The sequence below is a fragment of the Phalacrocorax carbo genome, chromosome 4 (assembly GCF_963921805.1).
Source record: "Phalacrocorax carbo chromosome 4, bPhaCar2.1, whole genome shotgun sequence".
NCBI lineage: Eukaryota > Metazoa > Chordata > Aves > Suliformes > Phalacrocoracidae > Phalacrocorax > Phalacrocorax carbo.
This window is the reverse complement of record NC_087516.1, coordinates 48,079,760-48,090,362: the sequence shown is the minus strand read 5'-3', so window position 1 is coordinate 48,090,362 and position 10,603 is coordinate 48,079,760. Positions and strand designations below refer to the sequence as shown.

Below are 10,603 nucleotides of genomic sequence, written 5' to 3'. Positions count from 1 at the left end.
GGCGGTGGCGGCGCGGGGCCGGCCGACGGAGCGGCTCCGCCTTCAGGCCGCGGCTGCGGGCCGGCGGGCGCCGGCGGGCGTTGCGCTCTGACCGTGAGTTTTCCGTAAGGCCACGCACAGGCGTCGGGTGCGGCAGTGGGCAGGCGGGTCCGCGCGTCAAAATCGGGGCCTTCTGTCCACGCTGAGCAACCTCCTCACCTGGCCCACAGTCAGACTGCGCCCGGGCTCTCCAGAAGCCGGCTGAAGTCAACGGGATTTATTATTTATGCCCGTATCCTAGGTCTAACCCGCATAGGGGTTACCACAAGAGGTATGTACGTGCATGCCACTCAGGACGTGCCGTTGGAGTAGGAGGCAGGGGTGACACAGGTTCATCAACCCCACTCTTATGGTCAGGTAATTGTCCAAAACTTCCCACTTAGGATTTAAGTGCTGATGTGGAGAACGCTTTCCACAAGGAGCAAACTCCTTTCAGTGCTCTGTAGAAAAATAAATCTCGCAGCACCTGTGCATTAATCTGAATGAAATTTTAGAGATGAAGGAATGGCAGCGGCATAAAAGTAAATCACCTGGTGCTTACATCTCCTAATACTCCTTATTTCCCCAAAGGGCAGTTGTGCAACACGCCTGGCAAGCACCAACCCCCAGCTGACCAGGCACCTTGCCAAGCCGTCCCTGCTGAGCTGGCTGGCCTAGAGATCATCTGCCCACTGTACGAGCAGTGATGGAGGCGACCAAACCCCAGGATGCTCTTGGGAACGTTGATCTTGTGCATCGGAAAAAACCTGTTGACTTCAGGGCCACATACAGGCAACTGTCTTCTTCCTCCAGTTTAAATGCTTGTGATCGCTCCTTTTCTAAAATAGGATTAGTTCTTCCGTTGTCTTAGTGATAATAAAGAACTTCTGACATACTCTCTGTACTGGCGATATATTTGCATATATTAATATTCCCCAAAATGCATTACTTTTTAACATGTTGAGCAGAAGAAAATCTTTCTGACAGAAATAGGGAGAGAATAGGACAGAGCCCAAAGCCTTAGGACTTGTTTGCCTCTTGTTTATTTATGTAGAGTTATATTTTAAAAGCAGTGCGGTTACACAAAGGCCACAACACACCTGGGGGAAAGAGGCCCTGCGTTCTAACAAGTAACCTTGGGTTTAAACTAACAATTAATTATGATTGATTATTGATATTTATGTATCATCTGTGAGCAGCCTCTTGCTTCTCTTGCATATGTTTCTTTATGACCAAATAATGCTTAATCTGCTGATTATTCGTGCCATTTGTTGAGAGTTATGCTTGATGCGCAATATTTTTTTTCTATTGTATTCACATATAAAAGCATTGAATTTGAATCTGTGCTGTTCCATCTCTCTGTGGGAATGTGAAATTGGACATACTTGTTTAGAATTTAAAAAGTAATAAAGACAAAACATATGTATTCTTTCTCTGTAATAGCATTTGCAGTTCCTGTTGAAGGCTAAATTATGTCCGTGTTACAAACATTTGAGATGCCCATTTTATTAAATTCCAGAAGGTGGCAGCAAAATATTTTAAAATTTAAAATATTATTTTTTAAATGTCCACTTTATTCTAGCTTCTTTTACATTACTGCTGATGTGTATGGGATTTTCTGAAAGATGTTGTATTCATTTCGATCAATTTTCCAACCTTACATTCACTATATAGAAGGACAAAGATTTGGTTTCAATTATTCTGTTATCTACATGAGTCAGACAATGGGGCCCTCTATTACCTGTATTATTAAATATTCAATGCACTGAGTTGGTAAGATGTGGGGAAAAAATCAATACTGTCAGCACTGAAGAACTCAAAATGTGTGAAGATGTTTTTGTCAAAACAAAATATTGCATATTCTAGTCTTACCTCAGGCAAAAGTCCCATCGGGGCCCACTGAGGTGAATGGAATTTATTCCTAAATATGAGTGTAGGGCTCTGAGTATAAAGTTTTTTAAGAGTCTGGCTTAACAAAAAAAGAATATGGAGGCTTATTGAGAACAAAAACCAGAAGATTTTATGGCATGAAAATAAGCATTAATACCTGCTTTTTAATTAATAGCTGCAGAATATATCACAAGTGTGAACTGGACAAGGAAATGTACGTTTCACTATGAAGTTGCTCTTTGTCTCTCAAGTATACATGGAGCATTGAGAAAAATACTCTAGATAAACCCAGCAATTATACTAATTTGGCTAAAATAAATTTAGATGTAACATTTAATTCTGCTGCGCAAACACACGTTAATCTCTGCCGTGCCCAGAAGCTTTTAAAAAAGCTTTTTAAAACAAGCATCATGACGCAGTGTAATTCCAACCTGCAAGAAGGATGTTACATTCAGAAAGCAGTTGGGTATGATGAGTTTTTCGCATGGCTAGCTCATATGCATATAGACAGCTTCCAGAAGTGGTTTATTTTATACATGTGGCTAGAGTTTGTAAGATTGGATTCAGGATTTCCTCTGAACAATTGACACACAGATTGAAACTTCTACCATCGTATACTGTAAGTCATCTTAAAATACATAAACCCCCTTACTGGTGAGAAATGGTGTTCTGCTTGCTTCGGTATTCCTTCTCAAAGTCGAAAGCTGTATTTGAAAGGAGACTTAATGGCATGGCAAAATACCCAAGCTGATGCATATTCCTGTAGAAAGTGATTTTTGGTGTTGGTTGCAAGGGTCTCAGCTCATAAATGACTGTTCCTGTCCTTGGCACTGATGGGAATTACACGTCTAGCCAGGAGAGCATCTGGCTCTTGGATTTTGCATACAGATTGGTTAGGCAGAGTAACATAGTCAACGGTCCAAGCAGCTTCTTCAGTTTTAAACAATGAGGTCTTCTACCTGTGGATCACTCTCCCAGACATTTTTAAACACAAACATTAAAAATTAATCTTCTGACATTTTCCTCCCAGTTCATATGAAATAATCTCTTACGATGTGCCATATTTTGCAGGGCTATGCCTGTTCTGCTGAAATGTAATGTTCTTATTTTCCTTGTCAGGAAATAAAACCAGAAATATAATCAACCTTATGCCTTTAGGGTTAGATGTGCCAGGGAAGTCGCACGCCTCCACTGCACGTCATCAAGTATAGACACGTCTGAGCTGGGTTTGAGCTTTGCTATCTCAGATGGCGAGACCAGCATCACTGTGTTGGGAAAGCAGTCAGCACAGTCTAAGCGCAGAAAAAACTGGGTGGGTTCCTTGGTGAGTTTGTAGCCCACGATGCGTGCTGTCCCACCTCAGCCACTCAGGGGCCCAAAGGTGCCTGAACCAGCTTAAAATCACTCTGGAGTAACTGCAAAAACAGCCACTCACCACTGTAGAGAAATGCAGTGGTACTTCAGCCTTTTGTTCTCCTCACCTATATTATTTTGAGTAAATGTCATTCGTCCTCAGAGAACAATCTGTTCAAACCACGACATTGCCAGTCTCACTGGGAAGGATTTGACAACTCACCTTAATTAACGTAATTCATGTTGGCAGTCCTCTACCGGTACCCCTGGATTATTCCACAGCTGCTCCTGCAAGCGGTGAAGGACTTGCATTGGTCCTTCTAAAAATATCTTCTTGTACCTCTCAGTCACTTCTGCAAAGGTAGGTTTAGGTATATTTCTTGACTGATTTTTTTTCCCTAAACAAAAAACAATGGCTAAACTAATGCTCAGTTTGAGCAGCTAAGGGGATAAGACTAAGGAAATACCAAAACCAAGGATGCTAATGTATCTTTCCCCCCTTTCCTTTTGCATTTGTACTGTGATACAGTCTTTAATTAAGTGACTGGATTTAAATATTTATTAACTTTACGTACATGGCAAGCCCTTTCTCCACGTTAAAAATACACATTTCTTCTCTTTATTTTTCTTAAAAGAAACTCATTATTCAGCAGCTTGGTCCCCACTACATAAAGGGGTTATATTCCAGTAGATTACAAAATAAATAGCTATGGTTTTAATCACATCTGGACAACAAGGAAGAAGTGCTGCCGGATTGAAACATCAGCTTAAAATGTAGCTTGACCTTTTCTTCATCATTCATTCCTGTAGAAAGTCTAATGATAGGAAAACAAAATATTTCTCATTTTATTGGAACTATATTCAGTGTTTTCCTTCCCTGTTTCCAGAAGAGAGCAGCTAAGTTTGTGATAATGCATTGAATGTAGTAAAATCCATAAAACATGGTGTCATGGAAATCAGGTAGAGATCCATGTTGTCATCGAGTTCACCCTCTCACTTTTACATCTTGATGGTGATGCGTAAGCAGTTAAAGAAGATGCTGTCAGGATGGGGCGGTATGCAAGCTTCACTGAGTAGATTCTTGCTCTCAGGCATATTACCAGGGAACTTGAATTTGATAGATTTAATATATACAGGAGTAAACATAGATGTTGAAGGAACAGACTACAAAACTGGGGCAAAAGAAGGGGCTGATCAAGATGAATAAGTTTATCACAATTTATGTAGCAGTTCATGAAGGATACATGTATTCTTGACTGGTTAATTTATTCCTGACTTAGAAGCAGCAGATGGAGGTGAATATCCAAAACAGAAAAAGAAAAAGAAAAGGAAAAAAAAAAGAGCTGCTTTCTTTTTTAAAGTTATTTTAAGCTTTATTTTCTAAGCTGTCTTTTTTTGTTAATAGTACTCAATATGAGTTTAAGTAAAAGCACTGGAACACACAGGAATGAGACACAGCTGCCTCAGTGTTGTGCTTGGTCATAGTAACAGACAATGAACTTTTCAAACAGACAAAGCTTGTATGTGTTGGTGTTAGCAGATTTGACTTCCTGTAAGGGGAGTCAGAAAATGCAAACCTTTTCACATCAAGTGGAGTTTTTTGTGTGCAGATGACTCAAGCTACTAGTATCTTTTGTATATAGATAAATTCTTCTTTTAAAGTCTTGCAGATGTGAGCTCTGGTAGAATAAACACCTTTGATAGAAACCTTGCAGACCTGCAATTTAATTAAACATCTCTCCCTGTTGAAACATCGCTATGTCTAATATAGTATTAACGCTGTCAGGAAAAGCCAACAGCTGTTTAGTGCCGAGGAGTAACTCAGGCCTTTAATGTTATGGCATATTTCACAGCGAGAGGAAGGACGCTTGTCAGATTATCACCTGCGTGTTTGAGAAGTGTCAGGACACCAGCTGCTTCCACCTGCAGGATCAGCAGAGAGGCAGACACAGGACCTTGGGTTAAAGACTTGGACAATGTCCTGCAGCCTTCCAGCCCCAAGGGACAAGAAGTCTGAGATCATTAAAATTAATCAGAGAAAATGGATGCAGTAAAAGGCGAAATTAAATTTCTTTGTGGTCAGAAAGATTGACTGGCTAATTCTCACTGACAATAATAATGTCTGCTCCTGCTCTTTACGTCTATATTCCTCCCTTGTCTCCTTTTAATTTTCAGTGCTATTCTAGTTACAGTAGGGCAAGAAGATTTAAAGGAAAATAGAGCTGCCAGCTCTGATTTTGCTACTGTTACCCTAATGAAGATAGAGCTTTATGGTGCAAGTAGCTTCAGCAAGTAAAGATGTGATTACTTTACTTGAGTAAGTGTAGCAAAACTAAGGCCCACTGGGAGCACACTGACTGTATTGCTTAATCTTTTTGAATTTATAATTGACCATATAAGATAATATTTTTTACATCTTTTGAAAGTATTGGTTTGTCTATCGGTATACCTATAAGAACCTACAATACCTGATGACTTCCTAGTCTTCAAGGGAGTTATCAGTTTTCCCTGCTACACTGCTGAGACAGGGACTTATTATTCCCATTTCCCGTACGTAGAGATAAGACTCAGGAGCTGTGCTAGTGACCCAAAGGCATGCAAAAATTCTATAATGTTGTAACTTTGGAGGATTTCTAACATCTTTGTTTTTCACTAACTTATGCCCTTGGTCAGTGAAGAAATTCAGACACCCTGAGAGCTTGTACTTACCAGAGGCAGTGCTGCACAAGAAGCAGGAGGATCTGAAGAACACCCATGGTATTTCAGTGTTCCACAGAAGGTTTAAGCACTTGCTGACAGCCACCCTTTGCTGTAGCTTTTTTTAGTAAAAGAGCTGTTGAATGGCATTTTTTCTGCATGCACCATAGACAAGGTATGTATTTATGATAATAGTAGAGAAAGCTACAACATCAGACCTGCTCCTGAAGAAATATACAGATGACTGTAGCATCTGGTTGGGCATTTCCTATTTTGTATTTAGCATATAAATGGATAGATCACTGAATATGTTGCAGATTGGAGCCCTGGTTTCCTTAGCTTCAGATGCACTGTGCTCAACTGCACCTTTAAGAGAGAGCCATTTTAAGGGAAGACACTTGCATACCCTTTTCCCTTTTGTAGGCCAGCCAACATGTGTCCACTGGTCATGCCAGGGGACTCAGGCTGAGCTCTACAATGGTAACACCAGAGAGACCCACAAAATACAAGCTCCAGATTTTATGTAGTTCCTATGGAGACCATGCTACTTTATGTTTATTTTTCTTGTGGATTAAGGATTATATGAACTTTCCCTATTATTGATATTGTTGTGTGCTTTTATGTCATCTCTACAAGGACTGTGGAAAGAACATTTCATTCAGACTCGTTAAGGGAAAGCGTTGATTAATGCCAAAACTTGGAATCAAATAATCCAAGTTAGTAATCTGGAACATTAAATCAAACTCCGTTTTTGAAAAGAAGCTTAACAGTTCATCTTTTCTTGTTCTCCATGTTTCCTTCCTTCCGTCTTATGACTTAGTTTATAGCCCCTGTAACTGGTTTGAAATTTTGCAGCTGCTAAGATTACTGTGCTTCGGTTTAACAGCAAATGTCATCAGCCCAAGTCTGGGCTTCAAGTGATCTTTCTTTTCATTTACTATTTCTTTTTCAAATTGATTAGATGTCGGTTCAGGGGATTATCAAAAGCTGCCCTAAGACTGGTTCTCTGTGCCAGGGCTTTTCAGCCTGTTTTGTCAGAGGAAAATCCTGAATGCAAGGTAATGGGCATGCCAGAAACACATGGAGAGTGGGAGAGGGTCTGAGTGCCAAACCTCTCTCAAGAGGAGCTCTTGTGGAGCACAGGAGGGAATAAGGGAGAGAGAAGCAGCATCTTAGTGCAGAAGGGAGCTGGGCCGCAGATGGTGGGGAGGAGACAGCACAGGGGTGGAAGGGGATAACTGAGCTCTTTGTGTCAGTGTTTTTGACTGTGTACTCTTCAGGAAAGGGATGATGCCTCCTCTAAGTACATTTTCATGCATGCGTAGATTGAGATTGGCTGATGTAAACTGCCTTTTGAGTTACATGGGTCCACCCAGGCTGTTTGGGGAAGTGGGAAGAAGAGCTATTTAGCTTCAGTACTGTGGGATCTTGCTGACAGCTGCGGCGTTCCATTTCTGAAGAAAATTCAGTCAGCAGTAATGCTGGTATCTCTTGCCAGCGATACCTTATGCCATAAAGAAATGTTCTAAATGTCTGAGGTGCATGCAAACCTTTCTAGGTACAAACCCAACACACTGAAGCATTACAAAGAAAGAATAAGATTTGAAAATGGTATTTTAAAACTGTGTCTGGAAGACCATTTGCAACATGAACCATCATCACCAATTTTAATTTTTTTTTTTTTAGTTTCAATACTTTTACCTATAAGGGGACAATGGCTGATGCTGAAGCTACTCTTTCCTGAGGTTAAAACTTATTATTTAAAACAAATGGTTTAAAAACTACTTGCAGCCGGGCAGTAAGCCCATATATACATACACATATATTTATACTACACTATCTATCTAACCACCTGACTGCCGACCATTCTACTTAATCATTGGGCTCTCTCTGTTGAAAACAGATTCTGGAATACTTCATAGGGGAACCAGCATGATCCTTTTAATCTGTTGCCTATGAATTATCCATAGTATAGCAACTGCGCTTCCCACCAATGGTATTTTCTGAAGCTTTATAGTTCTATAACATTGGCAACCTTTAAATGCAAAATTAACAGGCGGCATCAACAAAGCAGAATGTATTTACCCAACTGCTGAGAATCTTTTCCTGATAGTAGAGCAGTGGGCAATGAAAGCTGTTTCATGACAAAATACAGCTGGGAACTGCATTTTGTCTTGTATCAGAACTTTTTTTTTCCTGTAGAAGTATAATGGAAAGCAGATCAAGATGAGGTAGTGATCACATGCTGATTTTTTAATGCAATGTTTCAAAGTTGAAATGTTTCATAAAAATCCTTTTTGCTAATGATGTAAGACCCATTTGTGTTGCAGTAAATTGTAAAATGCATTGTGCAGTGTTTTTCTTAGACATGATTGTTGCCTCTTTTTCTCTTCTTCTGTTTGTTTTTTTTTTTCCAAACACAGTTATTTGCCTCATAGTTAAAATAAAACATGCCAACTGTATTTCCAAATCATCTAGGGCAGGCACCGCTAATAAGAAGCACAGTTCACTTCACATTGCCTTTTAAGCAGTGACAGCACTGACAGATGCTGATGGCATACTACACACAAGTACCTATTACAGATCTAGTGGGATTTATCTCTGGTACTATCTACTTCCTTTTTGTTTCTCATTTTCTCTCCAAAATCATGAAGGGATCCTTGGAAATCAGTGGGGATCTGCCAAAACCAATCTATTTCCTTCTAACATCTTGTTCTAATTTGTGTGGCCAGCTGCTGAAAGAAGGCCCTTACAAAAGTCCTGTTTTTTTCCCTCTTTCATACAATCCAGTCAGCATCTAGCTCGTTGAAAAAGAGAGGAAAATCTCCAGCAATACAACATCCATTATACATGCTTAAGCAAACTGGATTCAGTGCAATAAAAGGCAGTGGCTTTCATGTATGCTAATCCATGCATTAGAGATATTTAAAGTGTTTGTTTGTGGCCTAATGCTGCACTACTGGTTTTAGCAGCAGGACTATAAGGATCTGTGAAGGGGCAGAGCTTGGGCAATGCTGAGGGTTTTTCTAATTTGTTACTGCTGTATTATCACAGTGAGAACACGCTCCTCAGGTACTGAGTTCCCGTCTTTTATCTGTGGCTTAGTGGTGTCTACTGAATGGCTGTAGCGAGGTCTGAATTTAGCACAGCAAAGTTGTGCTCCTGAGGCAAATGGTGGCCTTACACAATTCAGCACCTCCGCTGCTAGCTATCTTAGCCAGCTTTAATTTTGCCTAATATGGATAAAAAGACTGATGAAATCAGGACCGCAGAGACTTCTCTACGTGTTGAATGAATCCTGTTGATAACTCTGCGTATGTATGTCGCAGCTGACCTCTGCTGTACTAGGAGCTAGCTGGCTAGAGAAAGCTATCCTGTGTTGCAGTCAAATGCAACATGTAGAAAAAAATCCGGAAAGGTAGTTAGACAGGTAAATTGAAGCACCTGAGTATGATTGTGAGTGGCAGGGTGGGGCGGTTGTGTTTTGTTCCTTTGGGTCGGGCTAAATGCATTAGTTTGAATAAAGCTGGAGTAATCCTGCAGTGTCTTGTAATAAGAATTATCCCTCAAGGTTATGATGCCACCCTACTGACTCTTGAGAGATAACAGCCAAGTAGGCAGAAACAAAGCTAAAGGACAAAACAGAGAGAGTTAAAATTATATGTGAGATCCAGTTCTTCAAAGTGAGGAGAAAAAAAGTAACTGGCCCCAATTTTTTTTTTCAGGTTGTGCCTTTCCCTCCCTGTAATAACAGTGCTGGTGACATTATGGAGGATTTTACATGTTCAAAGTGTGATGTTGCTGTTAATGAATGTTTCTTACAATCAACCAAGTGAATTAGCAGCAAGTAAATATCACCTGTCTTTTAAATTAGGGAAAATGAGCCTTACAGCAGAATTCTGCAAAGAACATTAAAATATGTACTGCATAGTACAGTACTTAGCCTCAAAAATGGTCTCCACACAGGTGTGGATGTTTTCTGATGTTGAAGTGTTTTTCCATTTCTGCCTGAAAATGCTTGCTGCTGGCAAACAGAAAAAAAAGTAGTTTGATACCGATTTTTCAGAGTGGATGAACCATGCAAGCTGGTGGCCAATGTGATTGCTGTAATCTTTCCGTTCAAATGTTCAGACAGTCTGCTAGCCAACATGGCTTGTGCATATGGAGGTGGCTGCACCATATCTATGCTACAGGTTCTTGCAATGGGTGTATTAGCTTTTTTTTCAGAGTTACAGTTACATGATATTTTAGTGTTATCTTGTGGAGAAGTTTCTGTTTGGAAGACTATTTGCATGTTTTTCCTTCTGTCTGTTTCTCATTCACACATGCACACACTTAATATGTATGTACTTATACGTTATTTTTTGTTTGAGCCCTATATGCACAAATTACTGAATGCACATCATACTGCAGGTGTAATATACAGGATATGATAATATGTTGGCTTCAGTATTTGAGATTATATTTCCAGTGCTGAAGCCATATGCTGTATATGCAAGTTCTACACAGTTACTGTGAGCGGGCTTTTGCAGCGTTATATACTGAGCTAATGCTTTGCTTCTAATGCACACCTCTACGTGTAGTGATTTAGCCCATGGCTATGAATTCTTGTAAAGTGGGCATTTCCTTTTGGATTACATCTTCC

General features: G+C 40.1%; 2 long non-coding RNA genes across 2 annotated transcripts in view; one reads left to right on the top strand and one right to left on the bottom strand.

Moving 5' to 3' along the window:
* The first annotated feature begins 134 nt into the window (after positions 1-134).
* Positions 135-913, top strand: LOC135313090 (uncharacterized). The gene is made up of 2 exons (XR_010372681.1): positions 135-310; positions 610-913. It is a non-coding gene; the product is annotated as an uncharacterized LOC135313090 (long non-coding RNA).
* A 44-nt stretch (positions 914-957) lies between these two features.
* LOC135313091 (uncharacterized) overlaps positions 958-10,603 on the bottom strand; it is a 160,463-nt gene continuing 150,817 nt past the window's right edge. The window contains exon 7 of the long non-coding RNA XR_010372682.1: positions 958-3,549. This is a non-coding gene — a long non-coding RNA (uncharacterized LOC135313091). The remainder of the gene's footprint in view (positions 3,550-10,603) is intronic.